General features: G+C 40.5%; 1 long non-coding RNA gene across 1 annotated transcript in view; it reads right to left on the bottom strand.

The window, feature by feature from the left end:
* LOC137155612 (uncharacterized) overlaps positions 1-16,054 on the bottom strand; it is a 78,735-nt gene extending 62,681 nt beyond the window's left edge. Inside the window, exon 1 of the long non-coding RNA XR_010920574.1 lies at positions 15,561-16,054. This is a non-coding gene — a long non-coding RNA (uncharacterized lncRNA). The remainder of the gene's footprint in view (positions 1-15,560) is intronic.
* Between the last annotated feature and the right edge of the window lie 424 nt (positions 16,055-16,478).

Raw genomic sequence — 16,478 nt, 5'->3', positions numbered from 1 at the left:
ATTCCTTATTAGGTATGGGTAGACTACTTTGGCTTAAAATAATAAAATAGCCCTAATCTGTTGTCTTTAACGGAATCAAAAAAGGTTTAGATTTTATTAGAAAAATATATTGGTCTGAAGGTTTTTTTGGATACCCTCTCAATCTACATTTCAGATGGGATTAGAAATGGAAGAAGGGGCATCCTTTGAATCTAAGGTTCAGAAAGCATTAGAAATGACAAGAATGATTGGTCTGGAAACCTCATGAGGACAAACAACTTTCAAAAGGGCAGATGCTCATCCAATTGTTTTTCATGTAAAGATTGACTTTTTAATACAACTTCTCCAATTTAAAAACTGGTTGGCCAGCTACACAACTGGTATAAGTCAGTGCACCTCCACTGACTTCACATGGCTTGTGTCAGCTGTGGATCTGGCCCAATGTGTTTCCTTCACCATCAAGCACATTTTTCTACTTCCATGGCCCTTACTTTCACTTTGAAGCATGACATTTTCTTGAGAAATCATGTAGATTGTGGCTCCAATTGTAGCAGAAATAAGGAGAATGAGTGAGCAGAATGTCAAATTATCTGCTGTCATTAGTTCCATGTTTTGAGGATATTCCTTAACTGGCATGCAAAAAGCTAGAATTTGGCATTTCTTCCGCAAGTGTGTAGTAGCCTCATGATAGACTAATCACAGATGCCACTTTTTGAAACAGTGATGGCTTCTGAAAGTAATCTAAGTATTTTATCCCCTGTTGAAGGGTTGCTTCTATGAAGAATGACTCCGAGCCCGATTACTTCAGGTCCTTACATACGTGTACTGTGGAGACGACCATGCAAGGAGCTTTCCCCACATCCTGGAATGGCCTGCATAAAAGCCAGGCAGAAATGCGGGTCCTGAACTCAGGGGTGTTCAGTGATTGGTCTGTTCATACTACTGTGGATGCACTGATATGCAAAGGGTGTAGGGGAAGTGTAAGGAGGGTACAGCCAACTCACCCACAAAACACTGGTCAGCAGCACCAGCCATAACTGGGAGCAGGCTGTACCCTAGAAAGGTATGTGATAGTGGCATGCTCCTTCTTGGTATTTCCCCCTCTGCACTGACTTCAACACTGGGCTTTGCCTAAAAGGCAAGATTTAGGCCTCAATGTCATTTGTATTGCAACTTTAATCCAAAGAGTTCCTGAAGTCATTTATATTTGTATCTATCTATAAATACAAAATAAGATCCCTCTACCTGCGTGCATCAGCCGTGCAAAGTTCTATGCACCCACTCATGTGAGGGTGAGTACAATTCTTCTTTAATGGTTGAAAGACGTACAAGGTCTCCCTCTCCCACATCATGGGAGGAGGAGCAGAAAGAAAACCCATCAATTTTAAGACAGAAATTACCCCAAATAAGATATGTGAGCTAATGATCACAGAAATTATATATGGAAAAAAGATTAGATATGAACATTTATTCACTGTCTAGGTAGCAAACTCATTATCTTGTATAAACTAAATCAATTTATATTACTTTAACTCATTTGTGTTCCTTCCATTAGTCTGTGGGCAAATGGTATTTCACAACTGTACAACTTGAAAAGCTAGAAACATGTCAGCTAGTGAGCTACAGTTCTGTACCCAGGTTACTAAAAATATCTTCACTATAATAGTGAGTCTATATCAGCAAAGATGGACTTACTATACATGTTTTTAAACACAAATTTTAAAATTGTATTTTGGATCATATCTGCCTAAGTAGAGATGGACATTTCATGAGACTGTTCTTTTGTAGTGTGGAAATTCCACAACATGAAGATAGAAGAAGCAATGTTACCCGTCAGCTCTGTGTTCCTGAGGACACAGTACCCAGCCTGTCTGACTCAAGAAGGACCTCGGCCCCCGGCCCCCGCCCAGCCTCTCCTTGAACCAGAACTGATCAGAAGAAAGACTTAACAAAAAAACAATAAAAAGGCAATGGCAGATACACCTAAACCCCTCCGGACAAGGGTGACAGGATTAAGGCAATTCCCCTAGCCTCATCTACATTGAAGATGTGATAAGGAGGGATCTTCATTAGCACACCGAAAGGAAAACAGCCTCATTTGCATCAAAGATAGAACTAGGAAACATTTATCACTGCTGATAGCCAGGAATGATCAGTTCCTATTGTCCAGCCTAAACAAAACTCTGGTACAATCCCTTGAGTCATCATTTACCTGTAAACAAATCTAGTGTTCTCCCTTGAATCATTGTTTCTTCCCTACCCAAGTTCAAATTCTGTTCTGATGCCTGGATCCAAAAGCTGCATCAGTTCCCCTGGGACTTCAACTTAGGGTCTAGAGTGCTTGAGACAAGCAGAACCCCCAACACGATCAGTCAGGAAAAGGTGAACAGCCTGTCTCTTGGGAACTTTTGACCTATTAAAGCTGTGCTGAGTGGTGAGACCCCAACTCACTTTCTCCCTCCCTTCTGGTTAAGCCCACTTTTTCTCTCAGACCTAATTTGATCTCTCTCTCTCTCTCTCTCCAGGTATAACTTCCTAAACCTGACTTGTAATCAAACTTGGTCTAGATTGCCTCAATACCCCAGTGAAACCACGTAATATTGTTACAGTTTTGTTTATTGGTCTCTCCTGGTATGGCTATTACTCTATATATCTGGCAATAAAATAACTTTTATAATCAAGCTGGTCGCTAGACTCTCTCCAAACTTCATTTACTCCTGCGTGTTCTCAGCTTCCCTATCTTGTTTTGCAGCAACGCTTCTCTTACCTAAGCCAAAGATCCCTGTAATGCCCAAAAATCCTGTGGGGTTTGCTCATTAAGGGGGTTACTACCAGAATAATTGTAGAATGAAAGCAGGGATAGTGATATGCTGGATCTGTGGCATATAAAGGTGGCAGCTTGAAAGTTCTGTTCTGCCCAGCCTGTGGAGTTCAAGGGCATAAAGGTGGCAGCTTAAAATAAATTGTTTTGACCCAGTCTGCTCAGATGCACTGTTAATCTGTGGGTGAATGTGGGTGTTTGAGTCTAGGGCTGGAGGACCCCAGCCCTGGGAAACTTAGGCCCTGCATGGTAGCTCCATTAAAAGGGGACTTGCAGAAGGGAAAGTAAAGCTCCATATGAAAACAAGTGACACAAAGCAGCACATTGATAGAATTACAAACTGCCTCACACACTCCACACTCCCCCCCCCCCCCCCCCCCCCCCCCCCAGGACAGTAACCCTAATAAATGAGCATACCCCAAGGTGATGGGCAAATCTGGTAACAGCAATGCTTATCAGTGACAGCTACTTCCTGAGCAACAGCAAGAAACATCCCAAGAGGGCTCGTTATCTTTAACTCTCAGACCACCACATACAACTACAAGTATGTGGAACAGGTCCACACACTGACTTCTGGAGCATGAGAAGTTCAGGAGAGTTTTTTCCTGAAGGAACCCTCTCAGTCAAGGAATCACCACATATTCCTAACCTCCCCCCACCCTTCTAGTTTAGGGGAGTATCAGGAAACTTATTGGGAAATAATGCAAGAAAGCCAAAACTATAAAAAAAAAAATCTGATGACAGCAATCCAGTAGAGTGGCACCAACTACAGTGACTCCACAACACACACACTACCCCCTCCATGAAAAGCCATGGTACCACTGAGAGAAAATTCATTTTGAAAACCCTTACTTCCATTTTGAATACGCAAGCATCACTCCATCATTGACTGATACTAAACCAGTCATGTAGCACCAGAAATTGGTGTGAAAAAGTAGCAAATAGTAGTGAGTCAACAGATAATACTGAGTGGAAAAACAAGTGTTAACCAAAAATATTGACATGCATCCAAAGTTTCGGACTACAAGATTATAAATAGAGCAAGAGTCAATTAGGGGGAGATTAGACAGATTGTGGTTTTTAACTTGAAAAGAGGAAACTTGTGGGTGTGGTGTGCAACAGAATGAGAAGAGATGGAGAGATTTTACAGACGAGACAGTGAGCGACAGAGCAACTGGTGTATGTAAAAAGTAGTGAGACAGATCAAGAGAAGATAGACAAAGAGGGAGACTTGAGAGAGCTTTAAAAAAAAAAAAAAAAAAAAACCTATTAGAATTGCAGTCATCATTCTCCGCCAATGACCTGTTGAATACTAGTCGTCAGAAATGTTGCCAACTCAGCTTTGCTTCTAATTTTATGTAATCATGATTCAGGGTGCTCTTAGTTTATTGCAAGAGGGATTGTGTTATTAAAAAAGGTGTTATATGTTCAGAGTGGTTTGTGTCAATCACTTATTGGACAGAGGTGTCATGTCCTCTAGGAATTCCTGAGACCCCCTAGCACAGTAAAGCCTTGGGGTAACACCAGGACCCACCACATGGACATTACATGACACCCCGATATTAGTCAAGATGATCCATAACTGGAACTGAATTATCTGTACTCTGACTAGAAGCATTCTTTTCACATTTCCACCTCAAAGAATTTTCATGACAATGATTCCACCACATCCTCACTAACAATCATAAGAAAAAAGAATGATTGAATACCCCACAGTGGATGAAACCATACGCTTTATCGTTACATTGTCTGAAATCCTTAATCACATCCACCACAATCTCTCCACCTTTGAGAGGACAGCTGTAGAGTCCCTGAAATCCAGCCACCAGATAGTGGTCAAATCAGGAGAAAAAGAGGGAGCCATTGTTACTCAACCAACTACTCTAAAGAGCTGAAAGAGGAACCTTCACCTCAGTTCACTGAGGATTTGGCTGTCTACAGAAAGTCTGCAGCCTTAGCCTCCCACAGATCATCATCCTTGCCACCATAGATGTCACCTCCCATATACCAACATCCTCACAACAACAGAATTGCTGCCTGCTTCACAGGTCTACAGGACAATTGGCAACACCCAGATATCCACCGCAAACACATCATTAGATCCTTATCCATAAGGAATTTTACATTGAACAGAATATTTTGTCCAAACTATGGAACAGCCATGGGTATTAAGATGGCTCCCCAATATGCCAGCCTCTTCAGGGTCCACCTTGAAAAATTTCTGGACAAATCACTACAAAACCCAATATACATCAATGACATTTTGATGGACACTCCCTCCCAGATTTCACTTCAACCACAACCACCACCCCACCTCTCTCTAGAACACTCCAGCACCAACTTTCTGGACACCATGATCCGCTTCAGCAATGGAATCCTACAGACAACTATATACAAGAAACACAGATCACCACACATACCTTCATAGATCCAGCAACCATGCCAAATACACCAATAAATGTATACGCAGCCAGGCACTCCAGATTCTCCTCAGAGCACATTCTGTAGTAAGGCCAGGATATAAATCTTAAACTCAAAACCACCTTCAAAGGACATTCCAGAGAATTAGATTGCATCATGGAATGGGCCACACAAAAGCCTTGAGAGAATCTGCTTCAATACAGGAAGAGTCCTGACTGCACACTCCTGCATGTCACCTACCACCCCACACTGGAAGCCTTATGGGTATAATTAAACAATTATAATCAATACTTGATGGGGACCACATTCTGAAAGATTTTCCCCAAATCCCTTCATCTAGCTTTCAGGCAACCCCTCAACCTCACCATACTCATCATGAGAAGGAGGATCCCCATCAATTCAGAGTAGCCAGAGTCCAACCAGAGTCTGCCAGAACAAATGCAAAGCCTGCAGACATCTCTCTACTCCCATGATGATCAATCCCCCACCCCTCCCCAAGCACTTGTCAAGATCCATGGGTCCTACACATGTCTATCCCAACATGGGGCATTTAGTGCCCTGGATGAGGTACACCACAACACCAAAACTACACTCTTGAATGAGCTTGCAAAGAAAATATGAGACCAAAACCACCATGTCATCATGGGTGACCATTTTTCACAAGACAGTCACTGTGTATCTGACCTCTCAGTCCTCATCTTTAAAGGTAAACTGCATAACACTTCCAAAAGTGGAGCCTGGGAGCATAAATTCACAGCTTTTGCTAGACACTAAAAATCAGTCTTAAAGACACTGGATTTATGGCTCATTAAAACAATCCATAATCCACTAACTTTTGTTTTTTGTCATATGATTGCAGAGGTGCTAACTGGCCACATATGTAATTACAATATATGTTAACTACTTATGCTAAACAATCTGTTCCACCTTCTGTTTAGCTGTGCCTTGCCAAGTATCTTTTCCAGACCTGGACTGTTGTGTAGCTTGATCAATGGAAGTTAGTCCAATAAAAGACATTACCTCATGCTTTTTCTCTCTAACAAGGAGACAGGGGAAAATTGTGGGATGGTCAGGAAGGGACTACACCATTTTCTTGCAGATTACTGTACTATTATTAATATCTTGTAAATATTGAGAGGAGACATGACATCTCATTACTGAAAGCAAGTAACCCATGAAAGTTTTAGTCTCTTTATAAAAAAAGTGCTTTCACCAGCAATTCTAAAGAACACAATTATTCCTGTTTACTTCCGCAAACTCCAGTCAGCACCCCCTCCCCCCCCCCAACTCCTATTTGTGGCTTGTTCTAAGTCTTGCTGCTTTCTTGGAACAATTTTTAGCAAGCTGGTAGTGTTTGAGAGATAATGGACATTACATACCAAGACAGCTAAACAATTACAGTAGTATTGCTTGTACAAAGCCCTGAAATTGGCATGAACTGAGAGCTGTCTTCATAGAATCACAAGGTTAGAAGGGACCTCAAGAGTCTAGTCTAGCCCTCTGCCAAAACGAAGCATTTGTTGTAGCTAAACCATCCAAGACAAATAACTATCCAGCCTCCCTTCAAAAACCTCCAGAGAATAGAGCTTCCACAACCTTCCTAGGCTGTCTGTTCCATTATCCTACTGTTTTTACCAGTTAGGAAGTTTTTCCTGAGATTTAATCTAAATCTGCTATCCTGTAGTTTGAACCCATTGCCTCATCCTGCCCTGAGTGGCCAAAAAAAACACACACCAAACAACTTTTCTCCATCTTTTTTTATGGCAGCCTTTCAAATATTTGAAGACTGCTATTGTGCCCACCCCCTTAATCTACTCTTTCCCAAAATTAAACAGCCAGTTCCTTCAGCCTTGGGCATATGGCTGGAATGACAGTCATATGAGCATTTGATCATCTGTTGATTGCCTCTGGATCCTTTCTAGTTTCTCTACATGCTTTCTATATATTAGTAACCAAAATCAGACAGTACTATCATTGAGGCTTAACTAGAACCAAATAGAGTGGTACTAATCACCTCCTGTGACTTGCATGCTATGCCTCGGTTTAATGCAACGTAAAATTGCATTTGCTTTTTTTTTTTTTTTTTTTTTTTTTTAAAAAAACAATAGCATTGCATTGGTGACATGTTGAGGTTGTGCTCCACCACAACCCCCAGATCATTCTCAGCAATGCTGCCGCCACGCCAGTTTTCTGTATTTGGTTCCCCTCCCCCCCAGTGTAGCACCTTACATTTGTTTTTGTTGAATTTCATTTTGTCCTCCATAGCCCAGTTCTCCAATTTATCAAGATCCCTCTGAATGTTAGCTCTATCCTTATCCTTTCAAGTGTTGACAACCCCCCTAGCTTTGTCTCACCTGCAAATTTGCTCAGTATGCTCTCTATTCCTACATCCAGGTCACTAATTGGCCCTTGCAGCCCAATCAATTCCTTGGGAAAGATCTACGCTTTGATTTCAAACTTTGGCACCATAAGAGATGTTCAAATTGTATTTAGATGCTGGAAACATTCAATTGTCTAAATAAATGACCAGCCAAATGTGGTAGACAGGGGCATGCACAAGATGGAGCAAGCAGGAGACAGTCCCCCCTGGGACAAGCCCCATCCCCCCAATCACTGGGGGGAGGGGGAACACAGAACTCCTCCAGGGTCACAGGAAAGGAAGAATAAATTCCTACCAGGGCTGGTGGGTGGAGAGAACCACAGTATGTGCCCCTCCAAAAGGGGCAAAGTTAAATTCCTGCTCATGTCCCTAAGTACTGAGATACCCTAGTAAGTTGCCAAAGTTTAAAAGCCGTGTTCTCCAGACCAGGTCCACCATGAAGCTGCACTGACTTAGCTGGTGTAAAATCTAGTCACCAATATGCTATATTGGAAATATACCCATTACATTGTAGCATACAACAATATTTGTTCTCCATGACACAGCATCTGCTGCTGTAGTCTCTAATGGCAGTTCCTGTACTTAGAATAGGAGATAAAAAATTCAGGTTACTTCACTGGGCTTTCATCACAAAACCAAAAACATTAAAGCTATTCTTCCCCCCCACTCCCAGTTTTTGGTGTTTTGATGAAAACCCAAACTATTTCAAAGAAAAAAAATTTAAAAACACAATGACATATTATGGGAACAAAACCAAGAGTTCTACTTGTTATTATTTATAGCAGTGTCTGAAGTACAAATAAGTATAGGTGCCAAAAGACTCAAACAGCTGATTCAGAGACATATCAGGGAATACCAGTGACTATTAGTCTCACTGAAAGTACAATATAGAATACAAAAAGGCAATGGAAGTCACAGAAGTTAGTGCAACTACACATACTTTGATGTGCATGCCCTTTGGTGAGGAATCCTGAAATTCAGGTTTAAACTAGAGTCTGATCGTAGAATTGTTAGGTGGTGCTTTGGATTCCTCATGAACGAAGATATTTTGGATTGTTGGAAAATTGGTCAGCACTTCTACAAAACAGTAAATATGCTGCACTTACTAAGCATTGCATTTTGTACATTCATTTTGTTATGGTGGCTTTAATGAAAGTGTCCCATGCTAAGAGATGCCTACTAATTAAGTCTGCATTTAGAAGACAATCAGTGTGGATGGATAGGAAAGTTAATATATTGAATATTAATGTCTGACTTTTTATAACCTTCAAACATTTATTCAGATAAATCTTCCAACCCTAAGTAAAATAAAAATATTTTGCCAAAGTCATTTTCCCAGGGAAAGGGGGCTCACCAGTTAGGAAACCTCATGGTAGGATTTAAGTTTCAGTTCAAATTCTACTTTAAAAATTATCAATCTGTTACATTTCAATCCTCTGGTCAGTTACTGTACATCTTTATGATATTATTCTGGATGTTGTGACAATGTTGGTTACAGCATAGGTTTGAAGTGGAGGGGACTGGAATTCAAACAAGGCCTTGATCCAACTCACTGGAGTCTTTCCAGAGACTTCACGGAGCAATCAAATGCCTGCTAACTATGCTCTTCACAAATGAATCCTGTTTTCCATTAGTTATAGACTCATACTTTGTCCCAACTAGCCTTATCCATCAGTCTTACCCTAGTACCAGTTAAAAAAAATGTCACTTCGTATCGCTTTTGACCAACTGCCTGTTCATTAATAAGTGAAATTATTGGACTGTCAATCATTGATTGTGCAGTGTGCTGTAGTGATCCTGCATTTGTGGATGAGTAGGTGTTCACCCATCCAGAGGAGTTTCTCTAATTTGCAGAATGACCTAGATAGGTTATAGAAATAGAGCACACAGATACAGTACTAGCAATAATGAAGCAGCATAGATCACACCATAAGCAAAGGATTTGATCACGGTAACATGTTTATATTTTAGAAACAATTTGCTTGAGTATATTTGACCAAGTGATTTATGCACAGCTGCCAGAATTCTCCAAGCCCCAAAGCAGACATTTCCAGTAGCAGGGTATGTAACTGATATGCATTTACAGCAAAAAAGTGTTCTTTTGTGGTTGACCCTTGGTATATTTCACCCACTCTAAAGTCCAGCTTTTTCCAACCAAAGGTACTTCAGGTTTCTTCCATGTTATCAATAGTGTGTTGCAAAAAGGGAGATAAGTGATGATAGTATATAGGTTATCCATGTCAGCACAAATTGCCAAAGTTTTTTATTAAAAACAATTTCATCTAGTTATTTATCATTCAGTGCCTAGAACTAGGTTCCTATGCAGTCACCTTATCCTGGTGGCAAAGTTGTGAGATCACAATTGGTGGATCATGGAAAAAAATCTCCATCTCCTACCCCTACTTCCAGACACTAATAGAAATGGAAGAAATTACAGACATAGCTCATTCTGACAAGGTACAAAGTAGTCTTGCTTTGAAGTTGTAGGCCTGGCTTGACCTCATTTCTTAGTGGGAAGACAAATGGAAAGTTAAATTGTACATAAGGGCTTAATAAGCAGTATGCTGGAGTAAGGATGTCTGTGTTAGCTAAGATAAGCAGAAACACCCTGAGGTTGTTACATTCTGAGTGCATCTTGTCCACTGAAAAGATCAGATTCTACATAAACAGCATACAGACAGAGTATGCTGCACAGGGATTGGTGCCTGCAAAGTGACCAAGCCAATCCTAACACATGTGATGCAATATACACTAAATGCAACGTAATGTAAATAAAAGGAAGATGTTTTCTGTGTAACTTTGGGTGGGTGGTACAGCCTATGCCCACACATTATGCTTGAGGCTGATCAACTCAGCATAACTTTGCTATATGCCAAATAAAGAAGCCTGAATGACTAAATCTGGAGTCAAACTGAGTTTTTTTGGATCCCAGAGAACTGGATTAAGTGTTCTCCCACAACTAGAGAAGGTATTCTGAAAAAAAAAAAAAGTCAAAAAGGTCTTGGAGGGACACCTAATAGAAGTTACAAGCACTAGCGTTTCCAAGGTGTCAAACTCATAATTTCTGTTTGCACATATGAGAACAATGTGGGGTTGTGCAGAAGTGCACCAATGTGACATATTCGACTAATAAAATTTACACCATTTCCTCTAGCTTTGTGATCGAATTTAAACACATTATCCCAGCAAGAACTTGATGTAATGGTTGTAAGCAATTATGGGTTTACTATGAAGTGTTTGCTTTTCTTCCTTTTCTTTTCCTAACCTTTCCATTACTGGGTAGTCTAGCCTCTTTATTTTGGCTAAGTAGTTCTATTTGTTCAGACAGGTTTAATTGTGCTGCAAGGTGCTTTAGGTCTTGTACAACTGTATTAGTTCTATTGCCTGAAGTACTTATGTCACTCATGTATTTTGTCAATGTCTGAAGTCCTTTTAAACCGTAGACATTTGAAATTAAAAAGCTAAATAGGATTTCCACTACTCATTCTTTTTGAAGGAGTGTGTGTGTATGTAACCCAATGGTGAATGTATTAGTGGTCCCCTGCTTTAGCATTCCATGTAAGATAGGAATTTTTTACAGCCTCCAGCAACAAAGCCATGGCTCTTTAGCTCAGGCTGCTGCTTTTAGCTCTGGATGTCCCTGGTGTGTCAGCCTATGAGGGGAGCCATTTAAAGTGCATAACAATTTTAGCCGGTGTTCTTTGCATCTGAGACTAAATATAAATTTAGACCTTGGATCGCTGGTACTTCGCCATCTACCTTAGTTTTATTTTTTGCACATAGAAATATTGGGCAGGGTTAATTTTTAGCCCTTTTCAACTTTACTGCTAATGGCTTTGATCAACTTTTAAAGTTGATATCAATTTCTGAATTGACAACATCTGGTGTTCAGCTGCTAAACATTTATTTTGAAAAAATAAACTCATTCTATGGTCTGGCTGCATAGCTACTGACCTTCTTTAATGGCCCCAGGAAACAAAAACAAAAAAAAAAAAAAAAAAAAAAAAAGGTGTTATTTGGCCAGCTTTGCAGTTACTTGTTACAGTTTGTACACAATCTTGTCATTTTATTTGCATTTTTATCACTATCCAACAAGCCACAATTATGAGACAATTTCCATCTTAAGTCACTTGCTATACTCAGCTCTAATTGTGGCTCTCTATATCACATTTTGAAGCCGCTGAAAGTGTCTGATAGTTATTCCGGAGTTCCATATGATAGTCCTGCAGTGCTGTTGATTTTATAGCAATCTGAACTTAAAGCCAGATTGTTAAAAGATTAGATGAAAACATTGCTATCTGCTCCTTCCAAAGCTTTGAGTTTTCTTTTCTGGGAATACATTTCATTTCATTTCACCCTTCTTATCATACAGCTGTGTGATATACCACAAGAAGAGTAACTTTTAAAAAAATGAGTTTCAACACATACAGTATTTCCAGGCTGCAGTAACAGGCCGAGTGCAGTAAGGAATTTTAAGGATTCCATTTGCAATATCTAATGGACGTTCAGTATTAGAGACCTAAATCATTGCCTGGAACATGGCATAAAAAACCACACACACACACACACCCAGGAGATGGGTGAGGGCAATGCAATTTCCACTAAACAATTTAGAGAAACTTTTAAAACTAAATAGGGTTTTCTTCAATTTTGACTCCTGTTTCGTTTTGCTTAACTGCTCTTTTTCCAGTGTCTGATTTCAAGTTAATACAAATTCTGTACAGTGACTCATTCTCCTCCCCTTCCCCCCTTAAATTTGATCTCTCAGGGCTTCACAGTTTAAGTCACGCTCTCATTATTAAATATCAGGATAAAGCTTAATTTGATGAGCAGATTATCCCATATCTACCTACTGTGTGGTTCTTACACCATCCTCTGAGGCATTCTGTTTTGGAGATTGTTGAAAACAGGATAATAGGCCATGGGTCGGATCAAGAGAGAAACAGTGGAGAACACCTGTGAAGGCTTCAAGGGATTGCTACATCAAATATTATGTCTCCTCATCTCCCTTTTTCCTCATATCCCCTCTTCTCTTGTTTCTCCACCTTTCTTCCTTTTCACCACTTTTTTCTTTTCTTAATAAGATGCGGCATTCGCTAGAGGGATATATGCCCATGCACCCTTAGACAGGTTCGACAGAGTTCCCCATCCAGCAGAAGACATTGTTTGGGAAGTTAGTCAGACACATGCGAATTTAGTGCGCATATGCATGTATGTATTAGATGGTGGATTGTTTTAATTTATTTTATTCTGTATGTTGTGTAATTGTGAGGGGTTAACCCCTCCTGCTCAGACATTCAGCTCAAAGATATACACCTAATTAACCGACAATCTGCCAATGGCAGGGCAGTTCTGATTTTATCTTAGCGTTGGTAAAGTGTGCTTAGAATAGTGGGTAAGTTCAGCTCCCACAGGAGAGCACCAGCAGTGGAAGCATACTGCTACTGCCTGGCTAACATAATGGATCAAATAATCACATGGAGGAAGATAATTTAATGTCTGTGCTAAGTTATGTTTTACCCCTTTACTAAAAAACCCCTTTACTGATCATAGGTACTCACTGTAATAGTGTGTGTGTATGGATATCTTCCTACCAGGAGCTAAACAGACTATCAAACTCAATTCATATAGGCCACTGAACAAGGAGTTTTGAACATTAGACCATGACAGTAAACAGAATTAGCATAGAAAACCCTTAGTGTTTAATTATCAGTGCCCTGAGCCACCTGCTCACCCTCTCTCACATCAGAACTTGGTTTTAAGTCACTCTACAGAGATCATTGAGTTACACATGAATGCACATGGGGGAGGAGGTCATTTATGAGTATTAAGACCTATAGTTTCAGTGAGGGGAAAGAGGAATTCAAAAGGCTCCAAAGTGGCTTCAAAAAACTGTTTGTCAGTTTCAAAATTAAATGACCCTATAGAGTTCTTGTCCAAGGTCTCATTATTCTTCTGATCAAGCACTTTGATTGAAAAAAAACTATTCATTTTAAAATTAATTCTTAATTACTATACTCATTCAGCACTTCATTTTATAGTCACTCTAGGATTGTGAATAGGAATTACTGTTTATTTTATCCCAACGTTCAGATTCCTCCCCAAGTGTCTTAATGTTACCATGCTTTATTACAATATGAAAGTGTTTCTCCCTAGTCCCCATAGTAGGAGGCAGAAGACTAAAAGTCTCATTCAGTTTTGAAGATGCAAACAAATTGATCATGGTGGCAGTTTTAGATTTCTTCCACATGAAGGGTCATATTCTGCTTTTTCAGTGATGCTAAGTATTACCAACTCCATTTACAAGAGATTTTTGCTCAACACCAGTGTAACAGAACGAAGTTTTGCCTAACATCTTAATTAAGATAATGGGTTCATCAGATTTTGAAATAAGGATTCATTTGCTGTAGTTATCTAAAACACAGATGGTATTCAAACCAACTGCACTTCACACAGCACCAGAGATGCAGCCATCTACAGGGCTGGTGCACAGAGCCTGTTTATCTTAGGACAGGCATGGTAAACATTTGGCCCACCTGATGTGGTTAGAGAGCCTGTACAACACATTCAAATCCTACAGAATCTGAGCTCTCATGTAAGAAAGGTTCCTAGTCTTCAGACCTGCACAGATAATGTTCCAAGCGTGAACCAAAGGGAACTAAAACATTTGATTTCTTGCAAATGCAGACAGCCTGAAAAAAGTGACTAAGAGGTTGACCTTCCCTAACCTCGTTACAGCAGTAATTCTAAAGCCCAATGAAGACACTAACAAACATTAGTTATTTAATTGATGATGATTTTAGTGGCTGGAGTGCTGCAAGGCATAGCAGCGAAGCCCACAGGTAATGGGAGTAAGAACAGATGAAATAATGACAAGGAAGAGGGAAAGCAGTAGAAAGGAGGATGAAAAAAGGAGAGAGAAGTAACTAACTGGGATCATTAAATGAGCTCCTTTTCACTGTAGATTCTACCCCTGATCTTTGTGCAGGCCTCTCATTGGCAGAAATTTCTGCTGTGAACTCAGAGTAGTATGTAATCCTAAATTATATTCTAGCCCATAACCCCAAAATAAGGGTAGAATGAAGCCCTCTTCATACAATTAGTGGGACACATCTGGTTTAGGCACTGAGAAATGTTCCTTTAGAAAAGAAAGATAGTGTCCACCAATACTCACATCTGCACTATAGTAGGAGCTCCCAAAAGTCAAGATAGGGGTTGATTGTGTGGTACATAGCTGAAGGTGGTGTGTCTGCACTATATGAGCGTTCACACGGACCATAATTCTGTCCTAGAACGCACTGAGTGCAGCCTCTTTTTTAGATTATTCCAGTGCTAATCAGTGTTCTTGAGGAAATATCTACAGATAACAGGAAACCAACTGATCTGGGCCTAAGAGTTGATCCTTGAGCCACAGGAAGGTAAGAGATGCCCAAGGTCACTGTTGATATGCTGTGAGCAAAGTTATCCTTTCTAGCACTAGGTTAAGTAGCTCATGCCAGCACCCTAACATTCTGCTCTCCAGTTTTGTTTCCTCCATCCCCATATTGATCCCAGTAATACAGATTTCACCAGTACTATATGGGGCACAAAATTCTAGATTTATTCTGTGGGAAAAGAGCCCCCAGCTGTATTAAAAACCACACACAAAAGGCTTACAGTAGTTACTTTTCCTATTTCTTCCTAATTCAGGACAGTGTTGGCTAGTAGAAATGCCCCTAAAAATGCCTGTTCTTTCCCATGTCATTGCCCCATACAAATCCTATACTGCTTGTCCAACTATAGATTAACAGGGCATGAGTTACAAAGGATAATTCTAGCCCTTTATAATCCAGCATAAGGAAAGTTATTCTTGTTCTCCAAAACATGGAGCTGCTAGGTTATCAGTTACTTCCAGATAGTCTTCTGTATCAGATTTTAAAGGATTGAAGAGAATAGAAGGCATTATAAAGGGGCACTTACCTCAAGCACCTCCAAGCAGCTAGGTGTAGTACCGCAGTCCTTCTCTTGCCATGCTGACCCCTCTAGACTACCAACCAACATTGATAAAAGTCTTCAGTGGCTTGGCCCTCAGCCAAGCCACAAAGCCCAAACAAACACCTTCCAGGGAGTCCAAAAAATAAACACTATTCACCCTCAGTAGGGTCTAAAGGCCAGGCACTGGGTGCTTTAAATTCAGTCCTTTGTTCACAATTCCAGATAAACCCTAGCCCCTTCTTGGGTTTAACCCACTTCACCTGCAGCCAGTAGAGAAACCCAGGCCCACCCACTTCCCCCAGGTTCCAACCCAGGGACCCTACAAACAGCAGCCACAAGCTACTATTTCTCCTGGGCCTCTTGCTACTGGACCCTTCTTTTTCCAGCTCTACCTCAAGCTCATTTTGCCACAATCCCAGCTATGCAAGTTCAGCCAGGCACCAAGTCTGTCTAATAACTAGACTGCTTTGACTACACAGAAGAACCAACCTATTCTCAACCAAGAACTGCAAAATTAAGCCCAGACAGCTCCTTTTATCTGGGCCAGCAGGGCCTTGATTGCCTGTTACTTTCACCTCTAGCCCTTGGAGGACCAGGTCTCTGTGGTTTCCAAAATGGCTGTTCCAGAGAGTCCCCTCTAGGCAAGCCTGCAGTACCTACCTTTGCTGTTCTTTTCCTCTCAGCTTGCTGTTTCTTGACAAAGGGAGTAGTAGGTTGGTGGGGCCCCCAAGTGGGAGCTGCAGTGGTCAAATACACCCCATCACTGACATGTTTGAAGCAATATCTTGTTCTGAATCACTTAACCATTAGATCAAATTAGAAGCAGGAGTTCAGTTATTTTGTTAAATGTCAGAGAAGTGATACTGGTCAGATAGTGTCTGAATAGATCTTCAGTGTCCAAGA

The sequence above is a fragment of the Emydura macquarii genome, unplaced genomic scaffold (assembly GCF_026122565.2).
Source record: "Emydura macquarii macquarii isolate MOO-44397 ecotype Brisbane River unplaced genomic scaffold, CSIRO-AGI_Emac_v2 contig_1363, whole genome shotgun sequence".
Classification (NCBI taxonomy): domain Eukaryota; kingdom Metazoa; phylum Chordata; order Testudines; family Chelidae; genus Emydura; species Emydura macquarii.
Note: the sequence above shows the minus strand (reverse complement) of the source record. Positions and strands in the feature narration are given on the sequence as shown.